The 16,749-nt window shown below is 47.9% G+C and overlaps 9 non-coding genes and 5 pseudogenes across 9 annotated transcripts; 11 read left to right on the top strand and 3 right to left on the bottom strand.

Moving 5' to 3' along the window:
- Window positions 1-643: 643 nt before the first annotated feature.
- On the bottom strand, window positions 644-795 carry LOC135015294 (U1 spliceosomal RNA; annotated as a pseudogene).
- A 152-nt stretch (window positions 796-947) lies between these two features.
- Window positions 948-1,111, bottom strand: LOC135015052 (U1 spliceosomal RNA). Its single transcript, XR_010213402.1, has one exon. It is a non-coding gene; the product is annotated as a U1 spliceosomal RNA (small nuclear RNA).
- Window positions 1,112-1,782: 671 nt separating this feature from the next.
- On the bottom strand, window positions 1,783-1,945 carry LOC135015260 (U1 spliceosomal RNA). Its single transcript, XR_010213594.1, has one exon. It is a non-coding gene; the product is annotated as a U1 spliceosomal RNA (small nuclear RNA).
- A 144-nt stretch (window positions 1,946-2,089) lies between these two features.
- LOC135015471 (U5 spliceosomal RNA) lies at window positions 2,090-2,205 on the top strand. The gene has a single exon (XR_010213726.1). It is a non-coding gene; the product is annotated as a U5 spliceosomal RNA (small nuclear RNA).
- Window positions 2,206-2,479: 274 nt separating this feature from the next.
- On the top strand, window positions 2,480-2,595 carry LOC135014947 (U5 spliceosomal RNA). Its single transcript, XR_010213296.1, has one exon. It is a non-coding gene; the product is annotated as a U5 spliceosomal RNA (small nuclear RNA).
- A 6,418-nt stretch (window positions 2,596-9,013) lies between these two features.
- On the top strand, window positions 9,014-9,177 carry LOC135014977 (U1 spliceosomal RNA). The gene has a single exon (XR_010213326.1). It is a non-coding gene; the product is annotated as a U1 spliceosomal RNA (small nuclear RNA).
- Window positions 9,178-9,329: 152 nt separating this feature from the next.
- Window positions 9,330-9,464, top strand: LOC135015241 (U1 spliceosomal RNA; annotated as a pseudogene).
- Window positions 9,465-10,162: 698 nt separating this feature from the next.
- Window positions 10,163-10,326, top strand: LOC135014976 (U1 spliceosomal RNA). Its single transcript, XR_010213325.1, has one exon. It is a non-coding gene; the product is annotated as a U1 spliceosomal RNA (small nuclear RNA).
- A 152-nt stretch (window positions 10,327-10,478) lies between these two features.
- Window positions 10,479-10,620, top strand: LOC135015306 (U1 spliceosomal RNA; annotated as a pseudogene).
- A 692-nt stretch (window positions 10,621-11,312) lies between these two features.
- Window positions 11,313-11,476, top strand: LOC135014975 (U1 spliceosomal RNA). Its single transcript, XR_010213324.1, has one exon. It is a non-coding gene; the product is annotated as a U1 spliceosomal RNA (small nuclear RNA).
- A 152-nt stretch (window positions 11,477-11,628) lies between these two features.
- Window positions 11,629-11,770, top strand: LOC135015334 (U1 spliceosomal RNA; annotated as a pseudogene).
- Window positions 11,771-12,462: 692 nt separating this feature from the next.
- LOC135014974 (U1 spliceosomal RNA) lies at window positions 12,463-12,626 on the top strand. The gene has a single exon (XR_010213323.1). It is a non-coding gene; the product is annotated as a U1 spliceosomal RNA (small nuclear RNA).
- A 152-nt stretch (window positions 12,627-12,778) lies between these two features.
- Window positions 12,779-12,920, top strand: LOC135015362 (U1 spliceosomal RNA; annotated as a pseudogene).
- Window positions 12,921-13,611: 691 nt separating this feature from the next.
- On the top strand, window positions 13,612-13,775 carry LOC135015132 (U1 spliceosomal RNA). Its single transcript, XR_010213481.1, has one exon. It is a non-coding gene; the product is annotated as a U1 spliceosomal RNA (small nuclear RNA).
- Window positions 13,776-16,749: the final 2,974 nt, after the last annotated feature.

The following is a 16,749-nucleotide window of genomic DNA, read 5'->3' as shown; positions in this document are numbered from 1 at the left end:
ATCTCTGTCAAGTAAAGGAGATTCAACTGAGGCAGCACAAGGGAACTCTCATCTGGGGACAACAACTGCAGGGAGAACACATATTTTCAGATGAACATGGGAGGGCAGAAGGCTGCCTAATACTGAAGCACCCCCAAACAACAAACCAAATGCAACAACTAGTGCAAGCATTCCTGGGGGAAGGCCTGCAGCAGATGGATTTGCATATGGTGATGCCATCCAAGCAGTGGGTCAAAGTTGGCTTCAACCCTCGTCTGCATATGAAAAGAGAAAAGGGGCGTGCAGGGCATGGCGGCCTTTTGCGGCGCTTGGATGACCCCTAGTTCGCATTACACACCTCCACCCTCCTTCGGTGTGGGGCTCATGTTGGCTATGCCCCAGCCCCTGAAGCATTCAAGCTGATTTCTTGCAGCAGCTGGGCACTGTAACTGCTCCAGAGCTGCTCTGTAAGGCAAGTAAAAGGGTGTGGGCCCTGCAGCACTACCTGTAGTTTGCATTGTGCGTTGGAAGGCACGAAGTAAGCAGACGGGAGAAGTCAGGATAGTGCGCAAGGGCATAGAAGGGAGCGGCTCAAGAAAAGAGAAGTGGAAACAGACAGCAAACTAGGCTGGAGAGAGACCTGAGACAAAGAGATCTGAATTCTACGAGAGCCGACCAAGGGAAACACAAATTATGCAGTCAAGTTTCCCACATTTGGGGAAATCACAGGGGAAGCACAACCAGAGTGCAATGGTTGAGCCTTGCCCTGGGAGAAGCACCTTCATGATCATAGTATCTCACCTGGCAGGTAAGTAGGAGTTGGGCTAGAGCTGGGGAGGGTCGCTGCTCGGGCACCCCCCTGTCAAGTGAAAGAGATCCAACTGAGGCAGCACAAGGGAACTCTCGAAAGAAGAACAAGGCTAGAGGAAGATCTGAGATAAAGAAATCTGATTTTTACCAGAGCTGACCAGAGGAAAGCACAAACACAGTCCCCCACTACCACAAATAATGCAGTCGAGTTTCCCACATTTGGGGAAATCACAGGGGTCAGCATACCCAGAATGCAATGAATGAACCTCACCCTGGGAGAACAATCTTCATGACCATGGTATCGCCTATGCAAAATAAGTATGATTTGGGATAGGGCTGGGGAGGGCCGCTGCTCAGGCACATCTCTGTCAAGTAAAGGAGATTCAACTGAGGCAGCACAAGGGAACTCTCATCTGGGGACAACAACTGCAGGGAGAACACATATTTTCAGATGAACATGGGAGGGCAGAAGGCTGCCTAATACTGAAGCACCCCCAAACAACAAACCAAATGCAACAACTAGTGCAAGCATTCCTGGGGGAAGGCCTGCAGCAGATGGATTTGCATATGGTGATGTCATCCAAACAGTGGGTCAAAGTTGGCTTCAACCCTCGTCTGCATATGAAAAGAGACAAGGGGCGTGCAGGGCATGGCGGCCTTTTGCGGCGCTTGGATGACCCCTAGTTTGCATTACACACCTCCACCCTCCTTCGGTGTGGGGCTCATGTTGGCTATTCCCCAGCCCCTGAAGCATTCAAGCTGATTTCTTGCAGCAGCTGGGCACTGTAACTGCTCCAGAGACGCTCTGTAAGGCAAGTAAAAGGGTGTGGGTCCTGCAGCACTACCTGTAGTTTGCATTGTGCGTTGGAAGGCACGAAGTAAGCAGACGGGAGAAGTCAGGATAGTGCGCAAGGGCATAGAAGGGAGCGGCTCAAGAAAAGAGAAGTAGAAACAGACAGCAAACTAGGCTGGAGAGAGACCTGAGACAAAGAGATCTGAATTATACGAGAGCCGACCAGGGGAAACACAAATTATGCAGTCAAGTTTCCCACATTTGGGGAAATCGCAGAAGCAGCACACCCAGAGTGCAATGGGTGAGCCTTGCCCTGGGAGAAGCACCTTCATGATCATAGTATCTCACCTGGCAGGTAAGTAGGAGTTGGGCTAGAGCTGGGGAGGGTCGCTGCTCGAGCATCCCCCTGTCAAGTAAAGGAGATTCAACTGAGGCAGCACAAGGGAACTCTCATCTGGGGACAACAACTGCAGGGAGAACACATATTTTCAGATAAAAATCTTGGTCATGCTCTGGTTTCTCTTCAGAACGAACAAATCTTTCGCCTTTTACTAAAGATTTCCGTGGAGAGGAGCAAAACTGAGTTTTATCTAAATTTTTGCATGCCCCGTCTTATTGGGGTTTCTTTTATCAGTTTAAAGATAGAACGAGTGTGCTTTAATGTAAGCTCATTTGCGTAGAAATGACAGTAAATGTTTGTTTCTTTTCAAACAGAACTTTCTTGACTATACTAATTGCTTGAAAGATCTGGGAGCACATGGAAAAGAGTACAAACCATGTTTATAGCAAGGGGAAGCCTGGTGAGAAATCTGCTTTCTATCATTCAAATTGGGTGCTCACTTTGAGCTGAATGAGAACTGCTGGCATGGCACTCAGGCGACAGGTGGAATCTTGGTCATGCTCTGGTTTCTCTTCAGAACTAACAAATATTTCGCCTTTTATTAAAGATTTCCGTGGAGAGGAGCAAAACTGAGTTTTATCTCAATTTTTGCATGCCCCATATTATTGGGGTTTCTTTTATCAGTTTAAATACAGAACGAGTGTGCTTTCTTGTTAGCTTTAATGTAAGTTTATTTGCATAACAATGACAGTAAATGTTTGTTTCTTTTCAAACAGAACTTTCTTGACCATGCTACTTGCTTGAAAGATCTGGGAGCACATGGAAAACAGTACAAACCATGCAGTATCACAAGAAGATAGAGCAGAATTGAGGACACGTCAACAATTTCTGCCGAAGGTGGTTCATCTTTCCACATGGTGCCTTTGGCCACTGACACCTTCGTTGAGTCAAAGTCTCTGGCTGTGGTCAGAACTTTGAAAATTTATGTCACCAGAACGGTTCAGATTAGGAAAACAGAGGCTCTGTTTGTCCTGTATGCTCCCAACATGATTGGGTGTCCTGCTTCCATGCAGACCATTATGCGCTGGATCTGTGGTAAGATTCAGCATGCTCATTCCACGGCAGGATTGCCGTTACTGAATTAGGTGAAGACCCATTCTACTAGAAAGGTGGGTTCATCCTGGGCAGCTGGTCGGGGAGTCTCGGCATTGCAACTTTGCCGAGCAGCTATTTAGTAAACACTTTTGCTAAGTTTTACAAGTTTGATACCTTGGCTGATGATAACCTCAAGTTGGGTCATTCGGTGCTGCAGAGTCGTACGCACTCTCCCACCCGTTCAAGAGCTTTGGTATAACCCCATGGTTCTTAATGTGACCCCAGCATCCTCTAGGTCGTATGAGAAAATAGGATTTTAATACCTACCGGTAAATCCTTTTCTCTTAGTATGTAGAGGATGCTGGGCACCCGTCCCAGTCCATACTGTGTCTGCAGTTATTACTTGTGGTTATACACATGTTGTGTTACGGTTCTGGTCAGCTTTTTGCTGCAATTGTTCATGCCGTTGGCTTGTGTTCTGTTGAATGCCACGTTCTGCGGCATGCTTAAGGTGTGAGCTGGTAAGATGCTCACCTTAGTTTAACAATAAATCCTTTCCTCGAAATGTCCGTCTCCCTGGGCACAGTTCCTATAACTGGAGTCTGGAGGAGGGGCATAGAGGGAGGAGCCAGTTCACACCCTTTGAAAGTCTTAAAGTGCCCATGTCTCTTGCGGATCCCGTCTATACCCCATGGTTCTTAATGTGACCCCAGCATCCTCTACGGACTAAGAGAAAAGGATGCCCTTGTGTACTATCCTGACTTCTCCTCCCGTCTGCTTACTTTGTGCCTTCCAACGCACAATGCGAACTACAGGTGGTGCTGCAGGGCCCACACCCTTTTACTTGCCTTACAGAGCAGCTCTGGAGCTGTTACAGTGCCCAGCTGCTGCAAGAAATCAGCATGAATGCTTCAGGGGATGGGGCATGGCCAACATGAGCCCCACACCAAAGGAGGGTGGGGGTGTTTAATGCGAACTAGGGGTCATCCAAGCACTGCAAAAGGCCGCCATGCCCTGCATGCCCCTTTTCTCTTTTTATATGCAGATGAGGGTTCCAGCCAACTTTGGCCCACTGCTTGGATGACATCACCGTATGCAAATCCGTCTGCTGCAGACCTTCCCCCAGGAATGCTTGTACTAGTTGTTGGATATGGTTTGATATTTGATGGTGCTTCAGTATTAGGCAGCCTTCCGCCCTCCCATGTTCATCTGAAAAGATGTGGTCTCCCTGCAGTTGTTGTCCCCAGACAAGAGTTCCCTTGTGCTTCCTCAGTTGAATCTCCTTAACTTGACGGGGGAGGGGCTGCCCGAGCTGCCACCCTCCCCAGCCCTATCCCAACTCATACTTATTTTACATATTAGATCTCTTGATCATGAAGATTGTTCTCACAGGGTGAGGTTCATCCATTATATTTTAAAATAGGAAGGTACAAATTACATATTTGAATTGCATCTATGTGCTGGATTCAAATGTCCCCCCCCCCCCTTCCTTTCTCAATTGTGCCCGTCAGCAGCTATTCTAATGTTGCTGCCAATGGGTGTGACACATTAATTTCTTCTGTGCGGTACACTGGACTCCACAAGGATTCACATTGGGGTGTAGAGTAGGATCTTGATCTGAGGCACCAACCGGCTCAAAGCTTTTGACTGTTCCCAAGAAGCTCAGTGCATTCTCCTCTATAACCCCGCTTCCATGAACAGGGAGCTCAGTTTGTAGTTGGTGCCTTCAGTAGCAGGCCAATTAACAGGGGCCTGCCTCAGGCAGCCTATTCTTAGCTATTAATTTTGACAAGAAAAGAAGAACTTGTTTTATGAGAATCTACAAGGGCTGCAGCAGGCTAGGTCTAATAGACATCTTTACTGCAGCTTCATCACTCCCAGCGGCGCTGTATACTCCCGTGCCCTGGTTGCTGGGTCACTGCAGCGGAGGCTCCGGTTTCATCTTAAGGTCAGTCACACACACACCACCCTTCCGGATCACGAGGCCGCTGATGAAGGGGAGCGAGGCCGTAGGGGGTGGGCCGTGTGCGCACTGCAGTGGACACTGATTACTGGGCAGCCGCTCCACTAGCCACCAGGTACAGTTAAGGAGCACAGGTCTGGGGTTTTTTCTCCTATATTAACCCAATTTTGTACTGCCCGCAGCGCATTGTGATAGGTAATAGGGCCTGATTCAGGTTGGATTGCAATCACAATAAGCGATCCAACTGCAAAAATTGCTAAGAGCATACGCATGTGCCTGCATTTTCTGCGGCACCCCGCAGAGAATGTGATCGCCTCTGCCTGTCAATCGGGGCGGGGAAGGGGGGGAGAGGTGGGTCAGCAACACTCCATTTCCAAGTCAGGGATGGAGCGGTGCGGGGGCAAGGCTTCAAAATGGGGTCTGCAACGGAGGAGACACAGGGGGCGTGGTCACAGCGGCTGTATGACATCACATTCAGCCGCTGTGATCACAAAAATGGTGGCGGCTTCCTGCGCGCACATACAGTCTGCACCAGCAGGAGCCTACACCATTTTTTATGATCACGCTGAACTGCAGTGCGACTGCAATTACAGCATGGTCAAGAAGGGAGGCGTCATGCTGGGTGGCCATGCCCTGTCACTGTGCAGGAGCCAGCACCGCTCACACACTAGTCCCCGGGTGCAGCCCCCAACCCCCGGGACACCCGGAGCAACAAAATGTAGATTCAGGCCACCAGGCCACGCCCCTACCTATGAAACCATGCCTCCTTTTTACCATTGCGCTGCTTATCTGCGCGCACTGCATTACAATCTCCCTCGCCACCTCTCTGGGTGTCACCAGTGATAGTGACACCTCTGCCATGCTTGTAGCAGCTGGTCCTAAGATCTACGCCTCAAACCCTGAGTGTTTGCCCTTGTGACTTGTTGATCATCATAGCGAAGCAGATGCTTACAGAAAACTGCAGGGGCTTAGATTGAAAATAAAAAAATTGATGGGTATAAGGTAGAGAGGAGCGGGTTCGGTTCTCCGAGAACCGAATTCCCCACGAACTCCACGTGGTTTACACTGGTCCGAGGCAGGCTCGGTTGTTCCCGCCTGACTCGGAAAACCTGAACAAGGGAAAATGTCATCATCCCGCTGTCGGATTCTCGCGAGATTCGGATTCCATATAAAGAGCTGCGCGTTGCTGCCATTTTTACTCGTGCATTGAAGAGAGAGCGGAGAGGACGTGGCTATGTTCTCTCAGTGGAAATCTCAATATCAGTGCTCAGTATCAGTGGTTACTTATTGCTGCTCAGTAATACTAGTAGTGTGTCTCTCCTGCTCAGTGTCAGTTCTCAGTAGTATCCTCATCAGTGCTCAGTATCACTGCTCATTGTCTTGTGCTGCATTGTGGTGCTCAGCATACTACAGTACATTACTAATAGTCCAGTGCTGCATCTTGCTGCTCAGTGTCAGTTCTAGTATCCTCATCAGTGCTCACTATCACTGCTCATTGCATTGTGGTGTTCTGTATACTACAATAACATAGTAATATAGTAACATAGTTTTTGAGGTTGAATAGAGGCAAATTGCCCATCGTGTTCAACCTGTTTTAAGTTGTGATGATTCTACATACTTGCTGAATAATGTTTTATGACTAGTTAGCTACTATAACTCATGTTAACCCCGGATTAACCATGTTGATATTTTAAGTATTATAACCTTGGATAGCTTTTTCATTCAGAAATGTATCCATTCCTTTTTTAAATCCAATTACAGAGTCCGCCATTACCACCTTCCCTGGCAGGGAATTCCACATCCTGATTGCCCTAACAGTGAAGAAACCTTTCCTCCATTGCGTTCTGAACTTTCCTCCAGTCGCAGCGAGTGACCACGTGTTCTTTTAATAAATAATTCCTCTGATAACTCTTTGTTATGTATCTTTACATATTTGAAGATATTAATAATATCTCCTCTTAGGCACCTCTTTTCTAGTGTATAAATATTCAGCCTAGTAAGTCTTTCCTTATAGTCCAGTACTTTTAGGCCTTTAATCAATTTAGTCTTCAGGATCTCTTACACTTCCATGAGCAGCAGAGTAGTGCAATGGAAGCATGCTGGGCCCATAACCCAGAGGTTGATTGATCGAAACTATCCTCTGCTATGTGCATTTTTTTTTTTATAATTAAAGTAATCAAAAACTGGGATTGATATTTTGGCTCTTTTATTTTTACTTAAAGTACAATAACTTTTATCATTTTAATTTGTTTTAATAGTATATTGACAGCATTGTTTTCTTTAAAAAATCCACTTAATTTTCTTTACCCTATTACTGAAATGGTAATTGACAAAAACAAACTACATTGTCACCAGAAGAGCAATGCAAAATGTACAAGTGATATATGAAAATCATCTTCCATCTTGAATTTCAATGATGCATTGGGACAACAATTTGTGAGAAACATCTTCACCCATAAAGAAAGATTTTCTTAATTCCTTACCTGTGTGCTGATTAGATATCACCTTGTTTTCACATTAAACAGACTTCCCCATGAGGAAGCAGCAAGGATGCAGTGACGTTTCCTGGTGTCAACCTGTATTATTTCAGTAGACATTGAAATGAGGATGCATCTTTGATGCCTTTCCAATGAAGCAAGTTTATTTCAGTAATAGGTGAAAAACTAGGGATTGAACCACCAACCTTTTGGTTAATAGCCAAACATGCTAACCGATTGCGCCACAGAGACACCTTGCAAAAGTCAATACTGACAAAGGCTAATAATCATTCATCTAGAACGTTTCCTAGAAAAACTTTAAAAAGTCAATAATCTGGAGAATTTTTGTAAGATACACATTGGTACTTTCCCATGATGAGTGAGTGCTTCAGGATTTCTTGCACTTACATGGGCTATTAACCAAAAGGTTGGTGGTTCAATCCCACCCAGGGATGTAATTGACCTTGTCATCAGATTTTGGTGATCTTTAAGTAGACAAGTCAAAATTTCAAACCACCTCTTATGGTGTAGGGTACCTGGCCTTCTCTGACGTAATCAGAGTTAGATTTAATTAAGTGATTTTATAAAAAACAGCTAGGAAGCACAATTTAGCAGTGGGTTGCAGAGAAAAAAATAACATTTTAAACCTACCGGTAATTTTTTTTTCTCGTAGTCCGTAGAGGATGATGGGGACTCCGTAAGGACCATGGGGGATAGACGGGCTCCGCAGCAGACATGGGCACTTTAAGAAAGACTTTAGATCTGGGTGTGCACTGGCTCCTCCCTCTATGCCCCTCCTCCATACCTCAGTTAGAGAAACTGTGCCCAGAGGAGACGGACAGTACGAGGAAAGGATTTTTGTTAATCCAAGGTCAAGATTCATACCAGCCACACCAATCACACCGTATAACTTGTGATATACTACCCAGTTAACAGTATGAAAACAACATAGCATCAGTCCAAGACCGATGAAAACTAACATATAACCCTTATGTAAGCAATAACTATATACAAGTCTTGCAGAAGTAGACCGCACTTGGGACGGGCACCCAGCATCCTCTACGGACTACGAGAAAAAGATTTACCGGTAGGTTTAAAATCTTATTTTCTCTTACGTCCTAGAGGATGCTGGGGACTCCGTAAGGACCATGGGGATTATACCAAAGCTCCCAAACGGGCAGGAGAGTGCGGATGACTCTGCAGCACCGATTGAGCAAACAGGAGGTCCTCCTCAGCCAGGGTATCAAACTTATAGAACTTTGCAAAGGTGTTTGAACCAACTTTGACCCACTGCTTGGATGACATCACCATATGCAAATCCATCTGCGGCAGGCCTTCCCCCAGGAATGCTTGCACTAGTTGTTGCATTTGGTTTGTTGTTTGGGGGTGCTTCAGTATTAGGCAGCCTTCTGCCCTCCCATGTTCATCTGAAAATATGTGTTCTCCCTGCAGTTGTTGTCCCCAGATGAGAGTTCCCTTGTGCTGCCTCAGTTGAATCTCCTTTACTTGACAGAGATGTGCCTGAGCAGCGGCCCTCCCCAGCCCTATCCCAAATCATACTTATTTTGCATAGGAGATACCATGGTCATGAAGATTGTTCTCCCAGGGTTAGGTTCATTCATTGCATTCTGGGTATGCTGACCCCTGTGATTTCCCCAAATGTGGGAAACTCAACTGCATTATTTGTGGTAGTGGGGGACTGTGTTTGTGCTTTCCTCTGGTCAGCTCTGGTAAAAGTCAGATTTCTTTGTCTCAGATCTTCCTCTAGCCTTGTTCTTCTTTCGAGAGTTCCCTTGTGCTGCCTCAGTTGGATCTCCTTCACTTGACAGGGGGGTGCCCGAGCAGCGACCCTCCCCAGCTCTAGCCCAACTCCTACTTACCTGCCAGGTGAGATACTATGATCATGAAGATGCTTCTCCCAGGGCAAGGCTCACCCATTGCACTCTGGGTGTGCTGCCCCTGCGATTTCCCCAAATGTGGGAAACTTGACTGCATAATTTGTGTTTCCCCTCGTCGGCTCTCATATAATTCAGATCTCTTTGTCTCAGGTCGCTCTCCAGCCTAGTTTGCTGTCTGTTTCCACTACTTTTTCTTGAGCCCCTCCCTTCTATACCCTTGTGCACTATCCTGACTTCTCCCGTCTGCTTACTTTGTGCCTTCCAACGCACAATGCAAACTACAGGTAGTGCTGCAGGGCCCACACCCTTTTACTTGCTTTACAGAGCAGCTCTGGAGCTGTTACAGTGCCCAGCTGCTGCAAGAAATCAGCTTGAATGCTCCAGGGGCTGGGGCATAGCCAACATGAGCCCCACACCGAAGGAGGGTGGAGGTGTTTAATGCGAACTAGGGGTCATCCAAGCGCCGCAAAAGGCCGCCATGCCCTGCACACCCCTTTATTCTTTTCATATGCAGACGAGGGTTGAAGCCAACTTTGACCCACTGCTTGGATGACATCACCATATTCAAATCCATCTGCTGCAGGCCTTCCCCCAGGAATGCTTGCACTAGTTGTTGCATTTGGTTTGTTGTTTGGGGGTGCTTCAGTATTAGGCAGCCTTCTGCCCTCCCATGTTCATCTGAAAATATGTGTTCTCCCTGCAGTTGTTGTCCCCAGATGAGAGTTCCCTTGTGCTGCCTCAGTTGAATCTCCTTTACTTGACAGAGATGTGCCTGAGCAGCGGCCCTCCCCAGCCCTATCCCAAATCATACTTATTTTGCATAGGAGATACCATGGTCATGAAGATTGTTCTCCCAGGGTTAGGTTCATTCATTGCATTCTGGGTATGCTGACCCCTGTGATTTCCCCAAATGTGGGAAACTCAACTGCATTATTTGTGGTAGTGGGGGACTGTGTTTGTGCTTTCCTCTGGTCAGCTCTGGTAAAAGTCAGATTTCTTTGTCTCAGATCTTCCTCTAGCCTTGTTCTTCTTTCGAGAGTTCCCTTGTGCTGCCTCAGTTGGATCTCCTTCACTTGACAGGGGGGTGCCCGAGCAGCGACCCTCCCCAGCTCTAGCCCAACTCCTACTTACCTGCCAGGTGAGATACTATGATCATGAAGATGCTTCTCCCAGGGCAAGGCTCACCCATTGCACTCTGGGTGTGCTGCCCCTGCGATTTCCCCAAATGTGGGAAACTTGACTGCATAACTTGTGTTTCCCCTGGTCGGCTCTCATATAATTCAGATCTCTTTGTCTCAGGTCTCTCTCCAGCCTAGTTTGCTGTCTGTTTCCACTTCTTTTTTCTTGAGCCCCTCCCTTCTATACCCTTGTGCACTATCCTGACTTCTCCCGTCTGCTTACTTTGTGCCTTCCAACGCACAATGCAAACTACAGGTAGTGCTGCAGGGCCCACACCCTTTTACTTGCTTTACAGAGCAGCTCTGGAGCTGTTACAGTGCCCAGCTGCTGCAAGAAATCAGCTTGAATGCTTCAGGGGCTGGGGCATAGCCAACATGAGCCCCACACCGAAGGAGGGTGGAGGTGTTTAATGCGAACTAGGGGTCATCCAAGCGCCGCAAAAGGCCGCCATGCCCTGCACACCCCTTTTTTCTTTTCATATGCAGATGAGGGTTGAAGCCAACTTTGACCCACTGCTTGGATGACATCACCATATGCAAATCCATCTGCTGCAGGCCTTCCCCCAGGAATGCTTGCACTAGTAGTTGCATTTGGTTTGTTGTTTGGGGGTGCGTCAGTTTTAGGCAGCCTTCTGCCCTCCCATGTTCATCTGAAAATATGTGTTCTCCCTGCAGTTGTTGTCCCCAGATGAGAGTTCCCTTGTGCTGCCTCAGTTGAATCTCTTTTACTTGACAGAGATGTGCCTGAGCAGCGGCCCTCCCCAGCCCTATCCCAAATCATACTTATTTTGCATAGGAGATACCATGGTCATGAAGATTGTTCTCCCAGGGTTAGGTTCATTCATTGCATTCTGGGTATGCTGACCCCTGTGATTTCCCCAAATGTGGGAAACTCAACTGCATTATTTGTGGTAGTGGGGGACTGTGTTTGTGCTTTCCTCTGGTCAGCTCTGGTAAAAGTCAGATTTCTTTGTCTCAGATCTTCCTCTAGCCTTGTTCTTCTTTCGAGAGTTCCCTTGTGCTGCCTCAGTTGGATCTCCTTCACTTGACAGGGGGGTGCCCGAGCAGCGACCCTCCCCAGCTCTAGCCCAACTCCTACTTACCTGCCAGGTGAGATACTATGATCATGAAGATGCTTCTCCCAGGGCAAGGCTCACCCAATGCACTCTGGGTGTGCTGCCCCTGCGATTTCCCCAAATGTGGGAAACTTGACTGCATAATTTGTGTTTCCCCTGGTCGGCTCTCATATAATTCAGATCTCTTTGTCTCAGGTCTCTCTCCAGCCTAGTTTGCTGTCTGTTTCCACTTCTTTTTTCTTGAGCCCCTCCCTTCTATACCCTTGTGCACTATCCTGACTTCTCCCGTCTGCTTACTTTGTGCCTTCCAACGCACAATGCAAACTACAGGTAGTGCTGCAGGGCCCACACCCTTTTACTTGCTTTACAGAGCAGCTCTGGAGCTGTTACAGTGCCCAGCTGCTGCAAGAAATCAGCTTGAATGCTTCAGGGGCTGGGGCATAGCCAACATGAGCCCCACACCGAAGGAGGGTGGAGGTGTTTAATGCGAACTAGGGGTCATCCAAGCGCCGCAAAAGGCCGCCATGCCCTGCACACCCCTTTATTCTTTTCATATGCAGACGAGGGTTGAAGCCAACTTTGACCCACTGCTTGGATGACATCACCATATTCAAATCCATCTGCTGCAGGCCTTCCCCCAGGAATGCTTGCACTAGTTGTTGCATTTGGTTTGTTGTTTGGGGGTGCTTCAGTATTAGGCAGCCTTCTGCCCTCCCATGTTCATCTGAAAATATGTGTTCTCCCTGCAGTTGTTGTCCCCAGATGAGAGTTCCCTTGTGCTGCCTCAGTTGAATCTCCTTTACTTGACAGAGATGTGCCTGAGCAGCGGCCCTCCCCAGCCCTATCCCAAATCATACTTATTTTGCATAGGAGATACCATGGTCATGAAGATTGTTCTCCCAGGGTTAGGTTCATTCATTGCATTCTGGGTATGCTGACCCCTGTGATTTCCCCAAATGTGGGAAACTCAACTGCATTATTTGTGGTAGTGGGGGACTGTGTTTGTGCTTTCCTCTGGTCAGCTCGGGTAAAAGTCAGATTTCTTTGTCTCAGATCTTCCTCTAGCCTTGTTCTTCTTTCGAGAGTTCCCTTGTGCTGCCTCAGTTGGATCTCCTTCACTTGACAGGGGGGTGCCCGAGCAGCGACCCTCCCCAGCTCTAGCCCAACTCCTACTTACCTGCCAGGTGAGATACTATGATCATGAAGATGCTTCTCCCAGGGCAAGGCTCACCCATTGCACTCTGGGTGTGGTGCCCCTGCGATTTCCCCAAATGTGGGAAACTTGACTGCATAATTTGTGTTTCCCCTGGTCGGCTCTCATATAATTCAGATCTCTTTGTCTCAGGTCTCTCTCCAGCCTAGTTTGCTGTCTGTTTCCACTTCTTTTTTCTTGAGCCCCTCCTTCTATACCCTTGTGCACTATCCTGACTTCTCCCGTCTGCTTACTTTGTGCCTTCCAATGCACAATGCAAACTACAGGTAGTGCTGCAGGGCCCACACCCTTTTACTTGCTTTACAGAGCAGCTCTGGAGCTGTTACAGTGCCCAGCTGCTGCAAGAAATCAGCTTGAATGCTTCAGGGGCTGGGGCATAGCCAACATGAGCCCCACACCGAAGGAGGGTGGAGGTGTTTAATGCGAACTAGGGGTCATCCAAGCGCCGCAAAAGACCGCCATGCCCTGCACACCCCTTTTTTCTTTTCATATGCAGACGAGGGTTGAAGCCAACTTTGACCCACTGCTTGGATGACATCACCATATGCAAATCCATCTGCTGCAGGCCTTCCCCCAGGAATGCTTGCACTAGTAGTTGCATTTGGTTTGTTGTTTGGGGGTGCTTCAGTTTTAGGCAGCCTTCTGCCCTCCCATGTTCATCTGAAAATATGTGTTCTCCCTGCAATTGTTGTCCCCAGATGAGAGTTCCCTTGTGCTGCCTCAGTTGAATCTCCTTTACTTGACAGAGATGTGCCTGAGCAGCGGCCCTCCCCAGCCCTATCCCAAATCATACTTATTTTGCATAGGAGATACCATGGTCATGAAGATTGTTCTCCCAGGGTGAGGTTCATTCATTGCATTCTGGGTATGCTGACCCCTGTGATTTCCCCAAATGTGGGAAACTCGACTGCATTATTTGTGGTAGTGGGGGACTGTGTTTGTGCTTTCCTCTGGTCAGCTCTGGTAAAAGTCAGATTTCTTTGTCTCAGATCTTCCTCTAGCCTTGTTCTTCTTTCGAGAGTTCCCTTGTGCTGCCTCAGTTTGATCTCCTTCACTTGACAGGGGGTGCCCAAGCAGCAATCCTCCACAGCTCTAGCCCAACTCCTACTTACCTGCCAGGTGAGATACTATGATCTTCACTGTTAGGGCAATCAGGATGTGGAATTCCCTGCCAGGGAAGGTGGTAATGGTGGACTCTGTAATTGGATTTAAAAAAGGAATGGATACATTTCTGAATGAAAAAGCTATCCAAGGTTATAATACTTAAAATATCAACATGGTTAATCCGGGGGTAACATGAGTTGTAGTAGTTAACTAGTCATAAAACATTATTCAGCAAGTATGTAGAATCATCACAACTTAAAACAGGTTGAACACGATGGGCAATTTGCCTCTTTTCAACCTCAAAAACTATATTACTATATGTTACTATATTACTATGTTACTGTAGTATACAGAACACCACAATGTAATGAGCAGTGATAGTGAGCACTGATGAGGATACTAGAACTGACACTGAGCAGCAAGATGCAGCACTGGACTATTAGTAATGTACTGTAGTATGCTGAGCACCACAATGCAGCACAAGACAATGAGCAGTGATACTGAGCACTGATGAGGATACTACTGAGAACTGACACTGAGCAGGAGAGACACACTACTAGTATTACTGAGCAGCAATAAGTAACCACTGATACTGAGCACTGATATTGAGATTTCCACTGAGAGAACATAGCCACGTCCTCTCCACTCTCTCTTCAATGCACGAGTAAAAATGGCGGCAACGCGCAGCTCTTTATATGAAATCCGAATCTCGCGAGAATCCGACAGCGGGATGATGACATTTTCCCTTGTTCAGGTTTTCCGAGTCAGGCGGGAACAACCGAGCCTGCCTCGGACCAGTGTAAACCACGTGGAGTTCGTGGGGAATTCGGTTCTCGGAGAACCGAACCCGCTCCTCTCTACCTTATACCCATCAATTTTTTTATTTTCAATCTAAGCCCCTGCAGTTTTCTGTAAGCATCTGCTTCGCTATGATGATCAACAAGTCACAAGGGCAAACACTCAGGGCTTGAGGCGTAGATCTTAGGACCAGCTGCTACAAGCATGGCAGAGGTGTCACTATCACTGGTGACACCCAGAGAGGTGGCGAAGGAGATTGTAATGCAGTGCGCGCAGATAAGCAGCGCAATGGTAAAAAGGAGGCATGGTTTCATAGGTAGGGGCGTGGCCTGGTGGCCTGAATCTACATTTTGTTGCTCCGGGTGTCCCGGGGGTTGGGGGCTGCACCCGGGGACTAGTGTGTGAGCGGTGCTGGCTCCTGCACAGTGACAGGACATGGCCACCCAGCATGACGCCTCCCTTCTTGACCATGCTGTAATTGCAGTCGCACTGCAGTTCAGCGTGATCATAAAAAATGGTGTAGCCTTCTGCTGGTGCAGACTGTATGTGCGCGCAGGAAGCCGCCACCATTTTTGTGATCACAGCGGCTGAATGTGATGTCATACAGCCGCTGTGACCACGCCCCCTGTGTCTCCTCCGTTGCAGACCCCATTTTGAAGCCTTGCCCCCGCACCGCTCCATCCCTGACTTGGAAATGGAGTGTTGCTGACCCCCCTCTCCCCCCCTGCCCCGATTGACAGGCAGAGGCGATCGCATTCTCTGCGGGGTGCCGCAGAAAATGCAGGCACATGCGTATGCTCTTAGCAATTTTTGCAGTTGGATCGCTTATTGTGATTGCAACCCAACCTGAATCAGGCCCTGTTACCTATCACAATGCGCTGCGGGCAGTACAAAATTGGTTTAATATGGGAGAAAAACCCCCAGACCTGTGCTCCTTAACTGTACCTGGTGGCTTGTGGAGCGGCTGCCCAGTAATCAGTGTCCACGCCAGTGCACACACGGTCCACCCCCTACGGCCACGCTCCCCCTCATCAGCGGCCTCGTGATCCGGAAGGGCGGTGTGTGTGTGACTGACCTTAGGAAGAAACCGGAGCCTCCGCTGCAGTGATCCAGCAACCAGGGCACGGGAGTATACAGCGCCGCTGGGAGTGATGAAGCTGCAGTAAAGATGTCTATTAGACCTAGCCTGCTGCAGCCCTTGTAGATTCTCATAAAAAAAGTTCTTATTTTCTTGTCAAAATTAATAGCTAAGAATAGGCTGCCTGAGGCAGGCCCCTGTTAAGTGGCCTGCTACTGAAGGCACCAACTACAAACTGAGCTCCCTGTTCATGGAAGCGGGGTTATAGAGGAGAATGCGCTGAGCATCTTGGGAACAGTCAAAAGCTTTGAGCCGGTTGGTGCCTCAGATCAAGATCCTACTCTACACCCCAATGTGAATCCTTGTGGAGTCCAGTGTACCCCACAGAAGAAATTAATGTGTCACACCCATTGGCAGCAACCTTAGAATAGCTGCTGACGGGCACAATTGAGAAAGGAAGGGGGGGGGGGACATTTGAATCCAGCACATAGATGCAATTCAAATATGTAATTTGAACCTTCCTATTTTAAAATATAATGGATGAACCTCACCCTGTGAGAACAATCTTCATGATATAGAGATCTCATATGCAAAATAAGTATGAGTTGGGATAGGGCTGGGGAGGGTGGCTGCTCGGGCAAGCCCCTCCCCCGTCAAGTTAAGGAGATTCAACTGAGGAGGCACAAGGGAACTCTCGTCTGGGGACAACAACTGCAGGGAGACCACATCTTTTCAGATGAACATGGGAGGGCGGAAGGCTGCCTAATACTGAAGCACCATCAAATATCAAACCATATGCAATAACTAGTACAAGCATTCCTGGGGGAAGGTCTGCAGGAGACGAATTTGCATACGGTGATGTCATCCAAGCAGTGGGCCAAACTTGGCTGGAACCCTCATCTGCATATGAAAAGAGAAAAGGGTTATGCAGGGCATGGCGGCCTTTT

This window comes from Pseudophryne corroboree, unplaced genomic scaffold (genome assembly GCF_028390025.1).
Source record: "Pseudophryne corroboree isolate aPseCor3 unplaced genomic scaffold, aPseCor3.hap2 scaffold_294, whole genome shotgun sequence".
NCBI classification, from domain to species: domain Eukaryota; kingdom Metazoa; phylum Chordata; class Amphibia; order Anura; family Myobatrachidae; genus Pseudophryne; species Pseudophryne corroboree.
Note: the sequence above shows the minus strand (reverse complement) of the source record. Positions and strands in the feature narration are given on the sequence as shown.